The sequence below is a fragment of the Schistocerca piceifrons genome, chromosome 3 (assembly GCF_021461385.2).
Source record: "Schistocerca piceifrons isolate TAMUIC-IGC-003096 chromosome 3, iqSchPice1.1, whole genome shotgun sequence".
NCBI lineage: Eukaryota > Metazoa > Arthropoda > Insecta > Orthoptera > Acrididae > Schistocerca > Schistocerca piceifrons.
In genome coordinates this window covers 365,754,024-365,778,330 of record NC_060140.1, presented here as the reverse complement: position 1 = coordinate 365,778,330, position 24,307 = coordinate 365,754,024, and the positions used below count along the sequence as shown (strand labels likewise).

Here is a 24,307-nt window from a genome sequence, read left to right as displayed (position 1 = left end):
CTCATTTGTAGCTGTTAATGAATCTACAACTAACGAAAATAAATGTCAGTCATAATATTACACAAACTGCAAGCTCTTGTCGTTCAGGCAGTTTTCAGGTATGACATGTAATGTCAAATACCTCCGAAAACAAGGAATGAAGTTTGTCTGGCCACAAGTGCCAGATGTTGACTTAATAAATGGATAATCTGAATTCTAACCGCAACGGATGTTTTGAAATAAGGATTTACCCTGTACGGTTCAGACGGATGAAATTTAAGGTATTACGCTCAACTGAATTTAGAGCTACGTGCGTCGTACTCCATCCTGGTACCTTCCATTATATTTATAATTTTGGTTATGGGTCAATTGGTTTGATTCATTTACCATACGAGGTTTCTTCTTTTATGAGGCTTAGTAAACTACCTAAGAAAATTTTAGGTCAGTATATTTATCCCTGGATCGTGAAGGTTTCATTGTGGTTTTGAAATATAGACCGCAAATGGAATGGTAGTTGACGGTTGTGGTGGAAGTATAGTCCAGTTAATGTACCCCCAAATCCATGTTAACGTTGATCAGCTACAATTTTTTCCATTTCCTCCTCTGCATTTTAGAAAGTGTACTAATTAGTATGTAATATTTTCATACAAGCCTCTCTATTCACTAACGTGACACAGAAGAAAAATGGTCGTAATAATCACACTTGAATCTAAAGATCGGTCAAAGTATACGTGGTTTACGGTATTCGTTCACTCACTCATATCCATTCTCGAAAAGCCGTGGTACAAGGTAATATTTAATATACCACGTGTTATGAAATGTGACCAATACGTTTGTATAACTGAGCGAGTGGGCTCGCTAGATTCTGTGACAGGAAAGTGAGCCACGCCAGGATCGAATCCACGTGGTTTATTAATGTTCGTCGGTGTATTACAATGGCAAGCCTGAATGTGGTTTTTTGGCGGTTCTCCACGATGTATAAGGCAAATTCTTGGTTGGTCCCCAGTCTCCACTTCTTGAAATAAAGAAACAGTTGAAATGTAATAGACACTAAAAAGGTTACACAATTCACAGATACATTTACTTCTACATGCATACTTCACAAACTCACTAAAGTGCATGGCAGAGGGCACTTCGCGCAGTACTACTTATTAAGGTTTGTAACCGTTCAATTAAAATACGGAGCATGAAAGCATGATGTTTTAAATGCCACTGTGTGTGCTGTAATTAATGTAATATTGTTCTCACTGTTCCTCTTGGAGGGACTAGCGGAGGGTTGTAATATATCCCCGAATTCACCAATCAAAAACTGTCATTAGCCTTCCTCAGGATAATCTTCTTCAAGTGTCTGCCAGTTGAATTTCTTCAGCATCTCTGTTACTCTCTCTCTATACGTTTGATATGCACAATATTTGCGGATTTATGAACAGAACTGCCTGTCACAGACTGTTAATGGTTATCATCTTGTCACGCTACACACGGGGAAGTGGGTCTGTTCGTCACTTATCTCTATCTATAGGAGCAATATTTTCATGAAGAAATTTGGATGTACGACAGCTATCAGTATACGCCTGTTTTTTTTTTAATCGCATAGCATCATGAGCAACACGAAAGTAATCACAATGAAGACATGTGAACTGTGTTCATTACAATAATGAGCTGTTACCTGCCTTTCTTTATTTTCGTGGTGTCCTGTATGGTATCCAATGAGGGAAAGGGACGTGGCACATTTTTTATCTCCTTTAAATAAAAATAAACTTGTAATTCTCACAGAGTGCAAGTACAGCACAAATTGGAGCAAATAAAACTGGCCCGGAAAATATCTATAAGACTGAATCAGAATTGACCCTGGTTAGTGAACAACAGAACTGTCCGTCACAGAAAATGCTGAACACTGTGATTTCGTTGCATCAGCCGGTTCTGCCGGTGGTTTCTGAGTGAAGTGGAACCAGGATATTCGAATCCTTTTTCATTTCTTCGGGTGGAGCCTCCCACGCATAGTGACGGTACGTGAACTCAAAGAACATGCGCCATTTCGCATCAGAAAATCCCCATCAGCACTGTGGCGTTTGATGATGTTGTCGAAACTTTGCATGTAACTGATACCTATTCTAGAATTCTTTTCCATGGCGTTTAAGTAATAATGAGTTCTCGCTCTATCAAATAGGGGCGTAATATTCATAATAACCGAATATGCACAACGTTAATTGACTAATCTGTCTATCTGAAGCCCTAAATGTGTGTCTGACTGGTTTAAATAAAGCTCTTCTCTTCCATACGTAAGTCTAAAGAATCTCTATATTTTCCAGGAACTAGTTATATGGTCTTAACTTCACGTAATATTCTTCATATCAATAAAAATCCTGCTCTGCATCTAGCAGACTGAAAATCCAGAGAATCATACTTTCTCAAAACAGCAATGAAAACGACGAATTACTGAAATAACATATTTCCACTTCTATTTTTGAAAATAAACATTAGAAGCACTGCGCATTGAAATTCGTAGATAACTGTTACATATTTCATTCAATCTTAACAGTAAGTTCATTCAAATAACCTGGCCTGGTGTAATTAATATCATTCGTCATTTCTGTAATCATACAAAGCAACAACTGACTGATATATAGCTAAAATCAAATATTAATTTAACGACAGTGGCGGTTGCTGTGTAAGAGCGCAAGAGCACGTGAACATCCTAACTTTTGACACCTTGCGGATTTATTGGTTCTTTTTCTTTGAATGCTGTTAAATGAAACATGAATGCCGTAATCTGAAATACATGACACTAAATCTGCCGCGATATGTATTGTTACTCCTCCAGACTCCGTGAAACTTGGCATAGGGTCCTGAGCGCATCTTGAACTGTGTATGTTTCAAGGAGCTTTTGTCTTATGGGTCAAATACATACGGATTTGATAAACAATGTGCGCGGTTCATGGCGTGCACAGTTAGCCTTTACCACTTAACTACAAGTTTACGTCAGTGCCACCAGGTGCTGCAGCAAACTGTTATCCCTGTTCACTTGGTATAAATCTCACCTAGACTGCAGCACACTCCTCAGATATGCAATTTTACTCAGTATTTAGTAAAATTAGATCGGACGTCTGTGTATGTTATAGATATACTAATAGAAAAACTTATTTTATGGGTTTCTGAATAAGTTAATAGTATATTAAGTTTTGGATTTTATCGTACAGTAATACATTTGAGTTGCTGAGAACTATAAAGGCCTAAAGCACGTCATCATCATCAGTTGTGAGATTGTAGTATTTATTCATGCTTAGCCGGCCGCTGTGGCCGAGCGGTTCTAGGCGCTTCTGTCCGGAACCGTGCTGCTGCTACGGTCGCAGGTTCGAATCCTGCCTCGGGCGTGTGTGTGTGTGTGTGTGTGTGTGTGTGTGTGTGTGTGGTGTCCTTAGGTTAGTTAGGTTTCAGTAGTTCTAAGTCTACGGGACTAAAGACGTCAGATTTTAAGTCCCATAGTGCTTAGAGCCATTTGAGCAATTTTTATTCATGCTTTATGTTATGGTGAGTCAGTTTTATCTGTGCAGCAGGCCCCCATTTTATATAAGAACTTTCACGAAAAACTGTCTCACTGGTTTCTTTGATATTGACTTAAATGTGAGATTGACGACGGTGTACTATAGGCCTTTAGGGTTCTCAGCGCCTCATTTGTATTATAATGAAGCGACCATGTGTGTATACATTACTACTTGAATTTAATCATTTCCAGAAACGGCAGTTTGTGTTTGGAGTTGGTTGTTTACTGTGTGGGGATCGGCTTCCATGTGCAGTGTCAACATGAGCTCTGCTCCGTCCATTTTGAAGGCTAACAGAAAAGTAAAGTGCCAGAAAAAGTTAGCTGCAAATGAACGAAGACCTTCCAGACCACAATCGTTGATTGAGAAAGTGACGAAATTAAATAAGCGTGGCAACAAGCGACCATTTGACAAAGAACTTTACAAGTAGCGTAAGTTGTTGTCCGGAAGTAAACTTCTGGACTAATAGACGTGTTAGGGATTTCGTACATTAGTTCGACAAATAAAAAGGCCACTAAAACTCCCATTTACATAAAAATGCGAAACTGGAGTATCGAAAGCTTGTATATTATTTCTTTCTTGCCCTAAACTATATTTAATTACGTACAAAACAACAAAATTCGACAAAAACTGTTTTTCTTTTGTGAGATAAGTTGTGCATGTTATTATTATTATTATTATTATTATTATTGTCAGAGGCTGTAATTATATAAACTTGCTGATAAGCATAACTGTTATACAGCAGACGCTATTAAATTTATACTCTCAAATTTATCTCAGTCTAAAATTTTGTGAATACCCAGAATGTATGCTCATGAACCTCCACCGTTTAACGGTATTGATCTCCGGGCACCCCTTGCCCTTACAATTGTTAGACCCACCGACAGGCTGCCGTCGCCGTGCGCATTGCTAAGTCCAGATTAGTGACGAGACAACTGACTGGTTTTGACAAGGCTAGTCCATTGCTTTTTCATTCGAATGAAACAACCGAATAAAACTAGCCTCTTCGCCACGTGAGCAATATGAACGTTGGAGAAAACGCCATTCCGTTTGCGGAGACGGTGGCTGACTTATTGTAAGGTATTATTTTTTATTTTTGACTCAATCACTTTTTTGTGATACAATCATTACCGGCTTCGGCCTTCAAGGGCGATATTCTGGTACTTTGGGTGGCGTTTGGTGAACAAGTCTTCATGCCTTGAAGGCGGAAACGGGTAATGTTTATATCATAAAAAGTGACTGAGTTAAAAAAATCTTATATCTCTGACTATGAGACGTTTACTTATAAGGGCACCACTTTTGCTCGGCATCACCGATTTCTTGCAAATTTATGGTAGACCCTATACGCAGAGCTCGGTCAAAAATGAAAGTCACACAAGTGGGAGCGCCAAATGACCAAGCGTTTAGAAAAAATAGCGTTTTTTCGCGGGTTGGGCGAGACATGAGCCACCTGTGTTAGCTAAGTTTCCAAACAGCGATTGGCACAGCGGAAAGAGTACAGAACGGTAAGCCAAGGGTCCGGGGTGGGAGTCTCTATGAAGAATTTGTTTTTATTTTTTTATTTTCAGTTTTTAATTTAGTTACACTGCGAATAAACGTAAACAATGTTCAGTACATTGTATTTATTAATATTTTCTCTGAAGGCATCGAAAGGAAAGTAAAATTTGGGATTGCAAATTAATTTCCAGGAAGGGATTGTAAGGCGTACATGAGAACTACGTGCTAAGAAACACTTACCAATTGCTACGGAACAAACGGCAATTGCTACGGAACACCTGACCAACGATAGTAAAAGGAAATGTAGAGGGCGAGAATTACCTGCAGCGAAGCCTGTGCACGAACGCTCTGTATGTATTCGACAGTTCATGCAGTACGGTGTTTGACGAAGGTTGTTGTGGCACCGATTGGTGTGATATTCCGTGTGGTACGGCAACATATCTACAAGACATCATCTGCATGATTACAATCTTGGACGAACATTTGGAAGGCTCAAAGCCCGTCAAAATGTTTCAATTGTGGCCACAATAATGGGTGTGTCCAAAAGTGTCATCTCACGATTTACAAAGGCCGCTGAACGTAGAAATGCTATGCGAAGGCATGTCTATCGTCGTACACGACCACCACACCGCAAGTGGATCGACACGAAGACCCCGTGGTGAAAAGGAAAGGACAAGGAAAGATAGCTAGAGACGCAGCAACCGCTACCGCTACACGTGTGTCTGCCACAGCCATTTTTCAGAGATTAAATCAGGCTGGCTTGCATGTTCACAAGCATGTTAAATACATTCCACTTCAACCACACCTTCATCGAGAAAGAGTTCGTTGTTTAGGGGGCATGTTGTTTGAGATCAGCAACAGTGGTCAAAAGTGATGTTCTCCGACAAATCCCGCTTCACAATTGCAAGTGATGCTGGTCACCAGTTAGCGTATAGAGAATGGGGAACATGTTACACATCACAGAATGTTCATGAATGTCATCGGTATGCCCTAGGCGCTCTGGTATGACCAAACACCGCCACATATTTTTTCACGAGGTACCGTTACAGCATAGCGGTATTGCAAGTACATTATTCTGGATTATGCCCGACTGTTTATGTGTGCCGTCCCGACTTTCTGTTTATGGACGACGATGCCAGTGCACGTAGGACTGCTGAGGTGTTGGACATACTGGAAAGCAAAGATATTGAAAGTATGGAATGGCCTGCTTACTCCCCAGACCTAAAACATATAGAGCATGACTGGGATGCTCTTGGCAGACGTGTTTCTCAACGAATACCTCGTCCCCGAACCGTGCAAGAACTGAAAACCGTCTTGAGAGAGGAGTGTTACTATATGCCCCAAGGACTCCTCAGCAGGTGATTAGCCAGCATGAATGCAGGTGTAAAATGTGCATTAGTGCGCAAGGAGGTCACATTCCTTCCTGGGAGTCCAATATCGACCTTTATGTTGGAGTCTGACCTGTGTCGAAAGTGAACGTTATTTATGTCTGTTATCCTGTCTTCCTTTGTGGTGAAATATGTATCATTTTTCGTTAGAAATATACCACTCCACCTCTGCTACGTATTCACTATGTAGGACTGTTGATATTTTTAAAAATTTCGGGAATCCCATACATTGATATAAAAAAAATATCATCATTGACCACTGTTATATCGATAACAGTATCGATATAACGACGGATAAATATCGACGTACCGGCGTATAAAAATATCAGCTGCATGGTAAATATACTGCCGGCTCGGAGCTATATATTTAAGTACTGATTTATTATTAGATATCCTGTACATCAACAAGCTAGCAGCCTGTTTACCCCCCTTAGAGCAAGAATTGAAAGGAAAACGATGCACGTTAACGCTTGGCGACAACCACTTTGCTAACAATGGTAACTGCATGTAAGTGGCACAATAAAAGGTGTCCGATGGGTCCATCGTTCGGTTTCATCAAGTATCGGATTTGTCTGAACACACCATGTTGACCCCCGGGTTTTTTCAACTCTGCAAACGCCAGTGGCCCATCAGTTGTAGTGTCAAAATTCCTGGAGAAGTTAAACGTTGCAGTTTCTGTAAGTAGCGCCGAGCGCCGATTACGTCAGCATTTCCTTCACACGTCTCCGCCCACTGCAAAGATCAATCTTGTCATTTACGTTTTTGTCCATCATTTTCTGTAACTGCTTTTGAAGAATGCCGATGTGACGAAATAGCACACTACTTGCATTAAAAATTGTTTCTAATGCAAGTGGTGCGCTGTTTCTTCACAGCGGAAATCTTGTTATTCTATCCATACCGCCACCTCCAGTGCAATTGGACTTCTTCTTTGTGCCACCTCACATGCTTCACACAGTCAAACAGACAGACTGGACGTGGCGAGAGCTCCAAAAGTGGTAAGACTCCTTCACACAGTGAAATTAAAATTATGTTCTACAATTTCAAATCAACAATTTCAAATATTACCGAAAATTGGGATAAAATATAGTATAAAATAAAAATATTGGCAGCTGATTATTTATTTGATTACTGATATGTCGATACATCGGAAGAGCACATTTCGTCTGCAGTTATCGATATTCATGGGAGAAAATATCGGTATTTTCAACAGTCCCAGTAGTGTGTTTCATGTCGTTGTAACGTACCCTCTATGTGTTATTGTTTTTTTTTGTTGCTGTTTTTTGTTATTGTAGTTGTAGGGATATGAAATTATTGTAGCGGTTTGCTTAGTCAACCGTACTTCGGAATTTTTTGACATTAAATGGAGCCTGAAACTTGCGTAATAAATACTTCGCGTGAAGTGCGATTTGCGGCATAAACAATAATTAATTGCGGAGATGCAATCCACAGAATATTAACAGAAAAGCTTTAGAACAATGCGCACGACTGACTAGACACATTCAGAGGGTACGTACATTCGCGTACGAGTGGTTGCGATCTGATGAGAAAGATCTATCTTAAATTTTTTTGTGTAAAATATTACGTCGTAACTCACCCCGTGGCCTGGGTAAAAGAATTGCAATTATTTAAATTTGAGAATATATCTTTTTCTATCGGACTCCTATTTTTATACGAAAAGGAAGATTGCAGGTTCTGAATGTCTCGGCAAAACACATCGAAAGTAATCTTAGCGGCCACCAAAGGAAAGTAGTGAGCACAATCACGTACCTCCATTGTTGAGCAGCGCCGTCGTAAAGATCGTTGCCTCCATCTAAAATTCGCCTCCTCGAATTAACAGAATAATTTGTACTCCATTGGTATGGGATTTAGGCTTGATCTTGACAGAAATTATAAAACACATTTTTCATCATTTAACACCTTCATTTAACATACACACAGACATGAAACTATACAGTACGTCTTTACGCCAGCACATCAGAACAAAAGGTAGTTAATAGTAGAAGTAATAAAAGAATCTCGAAATTAGTCCTTTGTCTTTCAATGATAAAAAGTTTTTTAGAGTATTCCTCTGGTATGACAGTCGAACAAATTTTCTTCTTGTATCTTTGAGATTAAATTACAACATTGTTTAGTTCCTTTTCATCGTCCATCATTGACGGGGATTACTACTGTCCAACAATGTCTCTGTTCCTTAGAAATTGTCAGTTTAATTACAGTCCAGTCTTGGAAAGTTATTTGCAGTGTCCTCGTGGACGCTGTTAGTTAAATCCTTTCTTAGACAATAATTTGAAATCCCATATTTCCCTTTGTCTTTCTTTTTCACACTTTTTATGAAAATACCAGTAAATACAACACACTGAACATTATTTAGGTTTACTTGCAGTGCAAGTAACGTAAAATTTCAAAATAAAAATGATAAAAAAGAGTTTCTGTGCGGAGTCTCGGCCCCATTACCCTCGGTTTACCATTCTGCACGTTGTCCGTCGCACCAGCCGTTGTCTCGAAACTACGCTAACATAAAAGGCTCGTGTCTCGCCCGACTCGCGGCAAAAATTCAATTTTTTCTAAACGCTTGGCCACATAGAAATTCCTACTTGTCACTTTCATTCCTGGCAAAGTCCCTCACATATCACAAATTTGGACGCAATCGGTGACACGGTGAGGCGCGGTCCTCTTGTTAATGTGAGACACCCGAATGACACAAGTCTCTCGCACTTAACGGCAGGGTGCGTGAATTGTTTCACTCAGTCGCCGTGTTTGGGCGATTTCATTTAGATACTTTTCCAGCCTTTTCGGCTACACACGAACCATGACCAGGTTTGCGAACTTTTTTAGAGACAGATAACGTATCATCTTTCAAGGAAAACAATAAAAAGTATATTTCTGAAAGTGAAGTATTTTCAAAATTACTAGATTTATTTACTGAAATACGATTTTTTCTTACTTCTGATATTCGGCCTAAATATGGATGTTTCGTTCGTTTTGAAAGATTTGTAATTGGTGCTACATTATAGTATGTTTAAAGAGATGAACGATTACTTTGTTATTAAAATCTATTGAAGCTCTCTTTCTCTCTCTGTCTCTCCTCCCGCTGGTTTGCACGCATCACCGATAGTCATATTTCAGTAAATTCTGAGGCGGTGTGAACGGAAAATCCACACAATCATTCATGCTTTCTGAAAATATCAATGCAAATACATTTTTTTAAAATGTTTGATGATTTAGTCACTTGCTTATTAAGCATATACTGTCACCTGTCCGAAATACTGTAGTTTGTTTTTGGAAAAGAATTTGTCCCCATTAACTATGTTTTTCAATTTCTGTAATTAATATAGCTCCATAATATGAGTTACCCTTGCAGATACAGATATAGCATTGAAATTGTCTTGAGGATAACTTTTTATCCAGCTATATGATCTCTTCCATTCCCCTTTCACTGAACCTTTCTGCTTTCCGATTTGACACAAGGTTCATCATTAAGTAAATGCCTATTCATAAGCATGGACGAGAAACGGGACTACAAGCTACTTATTGACACTCAATGAAAAGCAGATATCGAAATGGTAACAACAGTGACGATAGGGGATAACAGCGTGCAGTCAACAATAATAATTTAACAGTGGCAAAACGATGTAATGTTTCCCCTCAGAACTGAATGCGCCGGACTGCGTCGACTGTTTTCATTCTGTTGCCCCCACAGACTGGTTCCACTTGAAATAAATGAATTAATAATAATCCTGCAGATACAACTGACTAAATAGACTGTTTTCATTCGGATGCTCTCCCAGACTGGCACCCGCCCAAATGAATGAATGTCTTAATTAATTAATTAAGTAATTAATTAACACTCCAACCGAAACGTAAAGCTTTAACTGGCTGCGTTGATTGCTCCCTTAGACTGGTTTCACTCAGAAGAATGAATGAATAATTCAACTGATACATAAAACCACAACTAAAGGGATTGATTGTTTTCCAGCCAGTCGGTTGCTCCCATCATTAAGCCAGGTACTAATTTCTCCAGAAAATGTTATATCAAACAGGTATGCCACTCACAAAATTACAGTTGGTGGTGACTGCAATCTGCTCTCGACATGTTGAAAAAATGCAGAAAATACAGGTTTCAAATCGGTGGTAGGCACAAAACGCGTCCGAAATCGTACTGAATGCTTCGGCAGAAAATTATTTTGAACACTTAGTTCATGAACCTCTTGAAGTGTAAATGGTTGCGGAAACATACTTCATTTCTCAGCAACAACTAATAAAGAGCAAATAGGGATCATCATGACGAAAACAGGGGTTAGTTGTAGTAGTTAGTTGTAGCGAGACTGAATACCATAACATCCAAATCCGCCAAAAATAAACTCACAATATATCTATTTAAAAAAGTAGAGAAAAATTCGCTTGACGCCTTCGTAAGAGACAGTCTTCCACCAATCTCACTGCCTAAGTGTAGAGCAGATGTGGGGTAAATTCAGAGAAATAGTGTCGACAGCAGTTGAGACATATATACCAATGATCTCTTATTAATGTTACTGATCCCCGAAGGAACACAAAACTGGTCAGAGCACTGATGCGGGAGAAACGGAAAAAGCGTACCAAATTTAAAAGAACGCAAAATCCCCAAGATTGGCAAAGTTTCACAGAAACTCGAAAGTGACGATCTTCAAAGCAAGATGCTTTTGATAGTTTCCACAACCAAACTCTGTCTCGAAATCTGCCAGAAAACTCAAGGACATTTTGTTTGCATGTAAAGTACACCAGCGGCAAGAGGCAATCAATACCCCTACTGCAAAATAGGAATGGTTATGTTATTGATAACAATGCCACTAAAGTAGAGTTGTTAAACACTGTTTTCCGAAATGCCTTTACCATAGAAGACGAAGTAATCGGTCCAGAATTCGGATCAATAACAACTGCCAACATGAGTAACTAAGCAGTAGGTATCCTCGGTGAAGCTAAACAGCTTAAATCACTTTATAAAGACAACTGTTCTGGTCCAGGCAGTATATCAATTACATTCCTTTCAAAGTATGCTGATACAATAGCCTCATACTTAGCAATCATATACAACCGTTCGCTCGTACAAAAAATGGTTCAAATGGCTCTGAGCACTATGGGACTTAACAGTTGAGGTCATCAGTCCCCTAGAACTTAGAACTACTTAAACCTAACTAACCTAAGGACATCACACACATCCATGCCCGAGGCAGGATTCGAACCTGCGGCCGTAGCGGTCTCGCGGTTCCAGACTGACGCGCCTAGAACCGCACGGCCCCATCGGCCGGCTCGCTCGTACACAGATCCGTACCTAATGATTGGAAACTTGCACAGAACACACTAACAACCAAGCAGAAAAATAGGAGTAATCTGCTGAATTACAGGCCCATATCAATGACGTCTATCTGCTGTGGGGTTTTGCAACACATTTTGTGTTCAAACATTATGAATTATCTCGAGGAAAACGATTTATTGACAAATGGCCAACACAGATTTAGAAAATAACTTTCTTGTGAAACTCGTTTAGATATTTTAATCTAACGATGTAACGAGTGCCATCGACACGGAATGTCAAATTGATTCCATATTTTTACCTTTCCGTGAGGCTTTTTACACCGTTCCTCGCAAGCGACTTCTAACCAAATTGCATGAGTACGGAGTATCGTCTCAGTTGTGTGACTGGATTCGTGGTTTCCTATCATAAAGGTTATAATCCGTAGTTATTGGCGGAAAGTCATGGAGTAAAACAGAAATTACATCTGGCGTTCACCAAGGAAGAGTTATAGACCCTCTGCTGTTCCTGATCAGATGAACAAAACCAGCTGCAAAATGATTTAGACAAGATATCAGTATTGTGCAAAAAGTGGCAGTTGGCTCTAAATAATGAGAAGTGTGGAATCATCGACGGGAGCACTAAAAGAAATCCACTTAATTTCGGGTACATGAAAAATCACAGAAATCTAAAGGCTGTGAATTCAACTAAATACGCTCAAACAGATATTGTTGTGGGGAAAGCGAACCAAAGACTGCACTATACTGACAGAACACGTAGAAAATTCATCGCGTCTGCCTACACTACGCTTGCCCGTATTCTTCTGTAGTTTTGCTGAGCGATGTGGGATCCTCATCAGATAGGATTGAGGAAAGATACCGAAAAAGTTCAAAGAAAGGCAGCTTGTTTTATATTATAGCGAGATAGTGGAGAAAGTGCCATGGATGTGATGCTTGAACTAAATAATAAATGTCGTGTGACTTGGGACTCCCGTCGGTTGCAAGTCTTTCGATTTGACGCTACTTGCGCGTTGATGGGGATGAAATGATGATGATTAGGACAATACAACGCCCAGTCCCTGGGCGGAGAAAATCTCCGACCCAGCCGGGAATCGAACGCGGGCCCTTGGAATTGACGTTCTGTCGCGCTGACCAGTCACCTACCGTGGGCGGACATGCTTGAACTAGAGTGGTATCATTAAAATAAAGGCGTCTTTCGTTGCGGCGGGATCTTCTCACAACATTTCAATCACCAAATTTCCCCTCAGAATGCGTAAATACTTTTTTGGCGTCTATCTACAAACGGATGAATGATCATCATAATAAAATAAGAGAAATCAGAGCTAGCTCGGCAGGACTTAAGTGTTCGGTTTTCCAACTTGCTATTGGAGAGTGGAACGGTAGAGAAATAGCTTAAAGGTGATTCGACGAAACCTCACCCAAGCACTTAACTGTGAAATCCAGAGTAGGTACACAGTGTGAATCGCAGGTTAATCATGTAGATGTGGAGCAGAATTACTGCGTGGCGGCTGAAAACGTTTTCAAGAAGGTTATTACAAGGTTTATCTCTCACTTGTAAGTAGTTTAATTCTGACACTCAGCAAGTTTTCCACGTCACCGTAACCTTATTACCAATAAGAAATAAAACAGACGCATGGACGGCCGATATCAGCGGTCAGTTATAAAACTTAGAAGAACCGTTGCATGATCTCAAGATTGGTGTTCGGTGCTCGAAGTATGGTGCCGTAACGCATCATAACATAATTCTTACACCAAACTATTAATGCTAGCTGGAATGTCCAGAAATTGTTTAACACAACCCACTGTAGATGAATGATAGTATGTGCAGTATAGATTCAGAAAAACGAATCCGTGACAACCTTCTGACGCGTGCATGATGTGCTGGGTGAGGAGAGAACAGTCAGCGGAAGCACCGCAATTCCCTGGCCAACCGATCGCCTGACCTGCGATATTTTTCCCTGTTGGGTAAATTGAAGGGTCTGGTCTACCCAGGTAATCTCCACACACTGGCAGAGCTACGGCATAACACTGAAACCGCTGTTGCAGGAAGGGCTGCTAGGCGTGATTCACAGTTGGATAAACCGAGCGTGGATAAATCGAGCACAGCGCTACATCTCCGTCAACGGTGTTCGTTTACATAATATTCTCTGACGGTCATTAATAATTTTCAATACCGCGTCAGTGTTGTTGACAATACATGGGCCATTTAATTTTGCCTATCTAGTGTGTGAAGTGACCTCTTCATTTTAGCAGTGGTGGCGAACCTGGACAGCCGGCCGGGGTGGCCGAGCGGTTCTAGGCGCTACAGTCTGGAACCGCGCGACCGCTATGGTCGTGTGTGGATGTGTGTGACGTCCTTAGGTTAGTTAGGTTTAAGTAGTTCTAAGTTCTAGGGGACTGATGACCTTAGCAGTCAAGTCCCGTAGTGCTCAGAGACATTTGAACCATTTTTGAACCTGGGCAGTTTTCAGGAGAAGGGTTGTATTTTACCTTAAAGTTCTTTGTTTTCATAATGTTTTGTATTGTTTTTGAACGGAAGTCATACGTAATGCGAACTCTATAAACACAAAACTCTGTCTGTGATGCTAGCTATGCCGGCCGGTATGGCCGAGCGGTTCTAGGCGCTTCAGTCTGGAACCGCGCGTCCGCTACGGTCGCAGGTTCGAATCCTGCCTTGGGCATGGATGTGTGTGATGTCCTTAGGTTAGTTAGGTTTAAGTAGTTGTAAGTTTTATGGGACTGATGTCCTAAGATGGTAAGTCCCATTGTGCTCAGAGCTATTTGAACCACTTTGCTAGCTATGTTTACAACATGCCACGCATAGGAAAAGGGTGAAGCGGTGCGAAATATTGAAGGAAGTGTCTGAAGAGGTGCATCAAGTCAACTTGAGACACGTTGGGAACTTGGAGTCATTTTGAATATCGCAAGTGTGGACTGTTTCCTTCAGGTGATATCATGTTAAACACGAGTTACAGAACTGAAATCAGTAATTAATTAGTTACTTAGAAAATAATTGGCTGGAGCACATGTTGCTGCAGTCACTTATCTTTGGAAGTGCAACGCTGATCAATTACACTTTCACATGAAATATTGTTTAGACTTTCAAGTGGAAATGGGAACAGCGTGAAGACAAGCCTTTTTCCTTGACACGGTTGTACAGATGTTACTGAAACTTCGTTCCAGTCTCATATATCGGCACGGGGCAACCTTTGGCACCGTTTACGTTCGGAGAGGAACTCACAATAAAAGGTGACCAGGTCACTGTCCCGCCAACTAGCCGTACAACGTAAGCCGTGTACCCTGTCGAGCAGATCTCACCGAGAAAGAGTATAGCATTTTCCAGAAATTCTTCCCCTTCAGTGAGTAAGATGCTGAGCAATACAGAAGTTAAGCCTATACTGTGTTTGTAGCCAGCTATCATTGTTGGTCTTAAGTACTCCTCTCGAAAATAGTTGCTTTTATCATGACTCGTTACTAAGTGAAGACAAACTCTCAGTTTCAAGCACTAATCATATTTGTAAAGAAATTCTACTGTAGACGGAACTGATCTGTGCCGGCCGGGGTGGCCGAGCGGTTCTATGCGCTACAGTCTGGAACCGCGCGACAGCTACGGTCGCAGGTTCGAATCCTGCCTCGGGCATGGGTCTATGTGATGTCCTTAGGTTAGTTAGGTTTAAGCAGTTCTAAGTTCTAGGGGACTGATGACCTCAGAAGTTAAGTACCATAGTTCTCGGGGCTATTTAAATTTTTGAACTGATCTGTCATACACGCCAGGATAGCCTAGAGCGCTAATGCGCTGCTTCCTGGACTCGGGCAGGCGCCCCGGCCCCGGATGGAATCCGCCCGGCGGATTAACGACGAGGGCCGGTGTGCTGGCCAGCCTGAATGTGGTTTTTAGGCGGTTTCCCACATCCTAATAGGTGAATACTGGGCTGGTCCCCAAGTCCCGCCTTAGTTACACGACTCACAGACATCTGAAACACATTCACACTTTTTCACGATTAACACTAGACACAGACGGCTGGAGTACACTACTTCCGTCCCAGGGGGTATGGAGTGGCGGCAGGAAGGGCATCCGGCCACTCCTTAACTTAACCATGCCAAATCCGTACTTAACCCTGCTGACCCTGTGCACAATGCGGGATAAAGGCAGTAGCAAAAGAAAGAAAGAAGAAGACAGAACTGATCTGTCATATAACACGACGACGGAAAAAAAAATCGCAACACCAAGAAGGAGTTGTGCGACATAACGAAAGTTGGAAAATGTGTCTCTACATCTGAAAGATGATGTCTATTCAAATTACGCACCAGTCGCATGAGTGACGTCCTAGTAGCGCCACTATGACGATGCGCATCAGGTTGGCTTTGTATACACGCTGTAACGGTCGTGGGCGTGAGTTACCTTTGAGATTGGACTTGATGAGTTGATGTTAGCCAAGAATGTCTTTAAGGCGACAAAGACCCCATTATCAACACCTCAATGAGATTGAACGAAGTCGTGTATTAGGGCTACGAGAAGATCGATGTTCCTTCTGCGATACTGCAGGAAGACTTGACAGGAATGAAGCAACAGTACTTGTTTGCTGGCAGAGGTGGCCAAAGGAATTGTACGGTGGAAAAAAAAGGAAAAAAAGCGGGCTCCGAACGGTGACGTCGTGTTCAGCGTATAGCTCTGGCGCATCGTACTGCATCTGCAGCAGCAATTTGAGGAGCAGTCGGCACTACAGTGATACAACGAACTGTTACAAATCGGTTACTTCAAGGAAAGCTCCGAGTCAGATGCCTTGTAGCGAGCATTCCCCCGACCTGACATCACCGCCTTCACAGAGGTCAACCGAGAGCTCATTGGGCCCGGGGGGGGGGGGGGGGGGAGGAGAGACAGGGCGAGGTCTGTCGTGTTTTCTGATGAACACAGCCTCAGTGCCAATGACAGCCGTGTGTTGCTTAGAAGGAGGCTAGTGGAGGGGATGCAACCAACCTGTCAGCGTGCTAGACACACTGGCCCTACAAGTGGAGTTATGATCTGGAGTGCGATTTCATATGACAGGAGGAGCTCTCTCGTTGTTATCCCACCCGCACTGACTGCAAATTTGTACATCAATCTCATGACTGGACCTGTTGTGCTGCTATTCATGGAAACATTCCTGGGGTGTTTTCCAAAAGGATAACGCTCGCCCACATACCGCATAACCCAACATGCTCTACAGAGTGTCGACATGTTGCCTTCACCTGCTCGATCACGTATGGGACATCATCGGACAACAACTCCAGCGTCATACACAACCGGCATTAAGTGCCCCTGTACTGATCGACCAAGCGTAACAGTCATGGAAGTCCATCCCACGAACTGACTTTCTGCACCTGCACAACACAAAGCAGTCAACATTCTGGCTGTTCCACCAGTTACTAATGTACCAGCATTTAACCTTTGCATTGGCTTATCTCTAGCATATATTAACCTGTGATCTTTCAATGTTAATCACTTAAATACGTTACCTAGACGTATGTGTTCCCGAAATTTATTTGCTCTACATTTATTATGTTTTGGTGTTGCGTTTTTTTCCGTTAGTGTATTAAGTGTAATCTTGTGGATATGCGTAGTAAAATACTATATTTGTCACCGGCTAAGTAAACACGAATTTAGTTTCAAGCACTAAGGTTATATAGAAGAAAATTACATTCTAAATGGAGCTGGTCTGTCGTATTAGATTATTTGCGGTTTTGTGTATGTTGTTATCTGGCAGCTGAACGAGCTTATTTTAGCAATATCATTGCAGACTTTCACTAAAATGAGTGACGGAACGTGGTACTTCACTCGTACGTTCCGGTATAAGTAATTTTTCAACAAGACAAGTAGGCCTACAAATCGAAACGCCTCCTCTAGAAACTTCTGCGAAAGAGTCGATTGCCTTGAAACTGAACTACAGAGCTGCTGCTAGTGCAGTACCAAAGGACATTATGAGTCATGCGTGATATGACGTGCAATACTTCAATTGGAATGTCCACAAAGAAAATTACTGTTCTACTCGGAAGAAAATAACTGTTTGAAATTACCAATACTGTACAATGAAAATTAATCTGCTGCTAGTACGACACCTGACAATCCTAACTACACACTTTTTACTAAAGAATGCAAGGTGCGATCTTCCCTGAAATAAAAGTGACTTATATCTTTCTCAGCATGCTGTTTTCGCGTCTGGAGTACTGACATTCTCGAAAGCAAATAGGAATCAGCAGATGCAGCAGTTACAGGAAAATAAACTACTCACTACTAATTTTGTTTTTCTTTTTGCTTGTTAGGAACAATCTGTGGCTTCGTGTGGCGTAAGGTGCAATGCACACACGACGAAATATTCAGAGCTTTACTACAAATCGTGGACGTGGAATTTACTTGAAAGAAAATCGTTCTTCAACAAACAGACTCTAATTACTAGCAAAAGGGATTGCAAAACGCAAGGGAACTGTAACAACTGCGAAATTCTCTCACTACAAAAATTACAAATATCTCAACCAATTGCGTAACATGTGACATAATGAAGGTAAAGAGATCATATTAGCACTAATCATAAACATCAATAGTTTCCTGCAGTTAAGAGTGCCGACGAACGAACATTTAATTCTTGCGCATATCTTCGTTACCTTTAAAATATCTCCCAAAATGTTCTCCATCAGTATAAAGAACCAGAAAGTATTACCAATAAGTTTTCATCTCCATAATAAAGTATTCCATATAGCTTCTCACAGATTCACAAATAACGGATCTCATTCTCTGAAAAGCTCAACTGTCCGCTACTATGGTTCAAATGGCTCTGAGCACAATGGGACTTAACATCTGAGGTCATCAGTCCCCTAGAACTTAGAACTACTTAAATCTAACTAACCTAAGGATATCACACACATCCATGCCCGAGGCAGGATTCGAACCTGCGAACGTAGCGGTCGCGCTGTTCCAGACTGAAGCGCCTAGAACCACTCGGCCACACCGGCTGGCTCCGCTACTATGCCTGTAATAAGAATGCCCCAACGCTAGCAAGTCAACCACAGATAAAACTAAACACAGACTCAAGGATCTTATTCGTTACACATGGTTTGCGCTTGTTCATCTTTGTCTCAGTACAATAAAGATCAATTATTTACAGTAGTAGGAAACATGTGAGAAACTTCCAGCTCTAAATAGAAAACAAGTATATCAAAAGACTATGTTTAACTGTTGTTTGTTGTATTTGATAGTAAGCACGATAACAAAAGACAATAATGTTAAGGAATTGTTGTGGGCTGTGTTGCAGGTTGCTGCCAGAGCGGTGCAAATGTGCTTCGGTCCAGTGCTTACTGTTCTCTCGCTGGTGCTCCTGGCACACCGGCCTTGCGATGGCGGTGTCGTTGTCTATAAGGTCAGCAGCTTCGTGAAGACGTCCGCGCCTGTCCGGCGAGCAACGTCCACAACGCTGCCTCCGGGATCACAGCGCGTTTCCTCAGCAGCCAATCACAGCCACCTCCGCAATGCACTTACGCACCAACAGCAGCAACAACAGTCCTCTGGCGGCAAGTTTTTCGTGATGTCAGTGACGGACGATGTAACCACGGCTGGGTCGGATACTCCGCACGTGAAAACATTCATCTTCCCTAACCTGGCCAAGTGCAAACCCGGCTTCAGAAGGGGGCATAACGGGAAATGCTACAGAATTGTGTGAACGGGCGATCTGCACCCGCTCTAGGAATCTAGACATCTTGTACATACTTATCACTCATTTGTTTGTCGCCATTTCATAAAATAAAATGCTGAAAATACTCCATTCTTTCTGGAACTCGCTTTTTATTGGCTTGGACGTTGTGAGTCTTACGCCATGAGCTTGGTACAAACATAAAAATATCTATACCGAGAAATGACAAGAATTTGAACACTGATTTAAGATATTTAACAGTTTACATAGGCACAATATTCATAGCTAAAGAATCTTGACAGGAAACTTACTGTAGACAAAATAGAGTGTAACAAAGATCAAGTTACCTTCCGTTAGGAATGTGGAATCCACTCAACGACTGTGATGTGACGTTCAAAATGATGAGCAGCAATCAATCAGTCGTCCTTTCCTTTCAGGCTTTATTAACGCAGCAAATCTAGATTTCGGCAAGTAACTAGCCATTATCAGTGCTAAAAAATAAAAGAAGTACATAGTCAGGCGATAGTATAAAAAGTACAACTCATGGCATAACCTATATCGCATGTACGTTACATTACATATCAGCATTTCAGAGTTTTAATACACGTCATAATACGTCAGTCCTCTGTTGTTTGGGCTTCAGTCATGATTCAGTCAAGTCTATTGAAACTAGGCTTTGCGGAGAACACCAACCATCTATCTAGCTGATATTTGATGCCATCTATGAACTATTCAATAAGTAACAGGAACCACGTATCTAGTAGCGACGATTAAATGAGAGAAAAATAATAGAAAAAATTAAATCAAATCAATTCTAATAATCGCAGCGTACAACATGTGCATCCTAGTATTTTGTAAATATTTAAGAAATTTTTTATGAATCTGACGTTACCTACGTGTTTTTAAAGAATAACAAAACAACTGGCTCACTAGGAGTGAATCTGGCATTTTTTACATCTTCTAATGTTAGATGTTAAATGTGGCAGCACTTCAGACAGCAAAGTCAATAATTTTACTTGTATTTTATCTTGTGTTATTCCTATGCAAATTTTAAGTTTTGTTAGAGACCATAACTGCTTTACTAATAATGTTACGCTTTACGTAGTTCATATAGAGGGCGCCATACAGCCAGCCTGTGTGTTCTCTGCGAAGCTTACCCTCATTATATAGTAATCTAGAATACACTGTGACAGGAGCCCGAACAACAGGGGTTCACGTACTCGGGCATCTATTAAAACTGGTATGTAATCTAATGTACATGCGATATAGGTTATGTACGAGTTGTAATTTTTTGTACTGTCGCCTGACTATGTACTTTTTGTATTTTTTAGTGTTGATATTGTCTAGTTACTAAAAAAATGGTTCAAATGGCTCTGAACACTATGGGACTTAACATCTATGGTCATCAGTCCCCTAGAACTTAGAACTACTTAAACCTAACTAACCTAAGGACAGCTCACAACGCCCAGTCATCACGAGGCAGAGAAAATCCCTGACCCCGCCGGGGAATCGAACCCGGGAACCCGGGCGCGGGATGTCTAGTTACTAGCCAAATCTAGATTTGCTGCTTTAATAAAGCATGAAAGGAAAGGACGACTGACTGCTGTTCTACATCATTTTGAAAGTATAACAAAGAATTCAGTAGTGATTGAGAACTACACTCCTGGAAATGGAAAAAAGAACACATTGACACCGGTGTGTCAGACCCACCATACTTGCTCCGGACACTGCGAGAGGGCTGTACAAGCAATGATCACACGCACGGCACAGCGGACACACCAGGAACCGCGGTGTTGGCCGTCGAATGGCGCTAGCTGCGCAGCATTTGTGCACCGCCACCGTCAGTGTCAGCCAGTTTGCCGTGGCATACGGAGCTCCATCGCAGTCTTTAACACTGGTAGCATGCCGCGACAGCTTGGACGTGAACCGTATGTGCAGTTGACGGACTTTGAGCGAGGGCGTATAGTGGGCATGCGGGAGGCCGGGTGGACGTACCGCCGAATTGCTCAACACGTGGGGCGTGAGGTCTCCACAGTACATCGATGTTGTCGCCAGTGGTCGGCGGAAGGTGCACGTGCCCGTCGACCTGGGACCGGACCGCAGCGACGCACGGGTGCACGCCAAGACCGTAGGATCCTACGCAGTGCCGTAGGGGACCGCACCGCCACTTCCCAGCAAATTAGGGACACTGTTGCTCCTGGGGTATCGGCGAGGACCATTCGCAACCGTCTCCATGAAGCTGGGCTACGGTACCGCACACCGTTAGGCCGTCTTCCGCTCACGCCCCAACATCGTGCAGCCCGCCTCCAGTGGTGTCGCGACAGGCGTGAATGGAGGGACGAATGGAGACGTGTCGTCTTCAGCGATGAGAGTCGCTTCTGCCTTGGTGCCAATGATGGTCGTATGCGTGTTTGGTGCCTTGCAGGTGAGCGCCACAATCAGGACTGCATACGACCGAGGCACACAGGGCCAACACCCGGCATCATGGTGTGGGGAGCGATCTCCTACACTGGCCGTACACCACTGGTGATCGTCGAGGGGACACTGAATAGTGCACGGTACATCCAAACCGTCATCGAACCCATCGTTCTACCATTCCTAGACCGGCAAGGGAACTTGCTGTTCCAACAGGACAATGCACGTCCGCATGTATCCCGTGCCACCCAACGTGCTCTAGAAGGTGTAAGTCAACTACCCTGGCCAGCAAGATCTCCGGATCTGTCCCCCATTGAGCATGTTTGGGACTGGATGAAGCGTCGTCTCACGCGGTCTGCACGTCCAGCACGAACGCTGGTCCAACTGAGGCGCCAGGTGGAAATGGCATGGCAAGCCGTTCCACAGGACTACATCCAGCATCTCTACGTTCGTCTCCATAGGAGAATAGCAGCCTGCATTGCTGCGAAAGGTGGATATACACTGTACTAGTGCCGACATTGTGCATGCTCTGTTGCCTGTGTCTATGTGCCTGTGGTTCTGTCAGTGTGACCATGTGATGTATCTGACCCCAGGAATGTGTCAATAAAGTTTTCCCTTCCTGGGACAATGAATTCACGGTGTTCTTATTTCAATTTCCAGGAGTGTATATGACTGGAGATGAAAGTGTTAATTAATTCAGTAACTGATAGCAAACTAAATTTCATAATAATTCTTCACTACTTTACCAAATAGACTCAGATTAAGTAGGATTTTGGACATTTGAGAACCTTCATGTAGCGGTAAAACTGGAACACCTGTCCGTAGTGAAACGTTCATTTTCGCAAGATTTTGCAGTAAGTGGGTTCCCTGTGCATCGAACAAACTACAGGAAATCAGCAAGAGGATTACATCTTCTTCTTCTTTCTCAAAGGCGCAGAGCGGATTATCTTCGATGTCTGTTCCATGTAACCTGACAGAACTCGAACCATGGCTGGTACATATTCCTACAGCTTCCTACTCGTCTGAAATTTTCGAAACCAGGTGAAGCTTCTAATGACCGGTTGGATGGCAACTTTACTAATACTCAGTACTCCACGGTTGATTGAGCAAAATTTCTGGTTTCGAATCCGTATCCCGCTTCGTTGTGGCGACTGGGACGTAATTCACTTAACACACTGATAACAACTGACGATTTTTCTGGAAAAGGTGTAGAGCGATCGATTGTATGAGGCTAATTTTTACGTTGGAGACATCTGCGTGTTGACTAGACACTAGTCCCTTCTTATTGTCGAATGTCGACCGAAGCAGAAGGCGAAGGAGCAGTTAATGGTAGGCTATGTTCAACGTTAGTGACAAAGATTGCGACGTGAACTCTGCACATATATCATAAGACGATTGAAACATAAAACCACACAGCGATTTCACATCAGAGTGTCTCTACAGTAGATGAAAAAGGATCGATGGCCTGAAGAACTTCTTTTCTTCCGATGTAGGATGTTACTATTTAAACAATATTTCACGTAGTGGACGGACCATGTAATCTGCAGATCGTTCATTTAACAGACTGACAAAAGCATTAAAAGAAAATTTTGGCAAGTAAATATTGAGAATGTGACTCCTTTGAATACATAGTTGGAGATCCCTTGCGAAAACTGGTGATACAATACTTATTAAAATTTATAGTGGTCTTTAAAAAGAAGAGGGCAAATATAGTAAATAGGGAATGCCAAGATCGTTAAAAGAAATGTATCAAGCCAGTACCCAATATTTACATAGCAAAGTAGGCGAAACTACATCGTACTGAAAGTACGACGTTTATGTAACACGTGAATAACGCTCAAAAACAGCCCAGACATTTCTAAGTCTAGTGCTGCGCGTCACCAAACACTCGCAAACATTGGAGTCGGAACTGGCTGCCAGATTCTAAGTTGATATGAGAACCGATTTCACGAAGACTGCACAATTGCTAAAATATCGCGCAGCCACTTCAATAGTAGTTATCAACCAGAAGAAACACTGACATACTCATTATCTCCTCTCTGGCTCAGATCAGAGCACAAAAATACATGAAATGAACAAATTGGTTCACCATTTAAAATGTATGTAACTTACAGATGACATACACATATAGAGTGGAGCACTTCTGTCAGTTGGTCCTTCTCAGACCACTCAAAATTAAATACAGGTCATGCGCACACGCTTTCAACATTTGCAAGAAATTTACACAGGTAATAATAAAAATGACTTGCCCAAAGGGAGCATGACTTTAATCTCTACTCAGCCGTGGACTTCAAAGTTACGTAAGTAGCACCATTTTCACGCCAAATTCGTCTTCCTTAATGGCCAAATGATAATTAATTAACCAACAAATAAATCTAAAAACTGCACATGAAACATATTGAAATATAGGGAATGGTTCAGAGTACTAAAACGGTCCTGACCACTGCCTTCTTAAAACTATCACGGCTGCCTCTCGATTACTTAATAATGTTTCACGAGTTTGAACGGACTTCGAAAATCGCTGACGTAATCAAGCAAA

The 24,307-nt window shown here is 41.9% G+C and overlaps 1 long non-coding RNA gene across 1 annotated transcript in view; it reads left to right on the top strand.

The window, feature by feature from the left end:
• The window catches only part of LOC124789330, a 49,026-nt gene extending 29,529 nt beyond the window's left edge, over positions 1 to 19,497 (top strand). The window contains exon 2 of the long non-coding RNA XR_007016115.1: positions 18,979 to 19,497. This is a non-coding gene — a long non-coding RNA (uncharacterized LOC124789330). The remainder of the gene's footprint in view (positions 1 to 18,978) is intronic.
• The last annotated feature ends 4,810 nt before the right edge of the window (positions 19,498 to 24,307 follow it).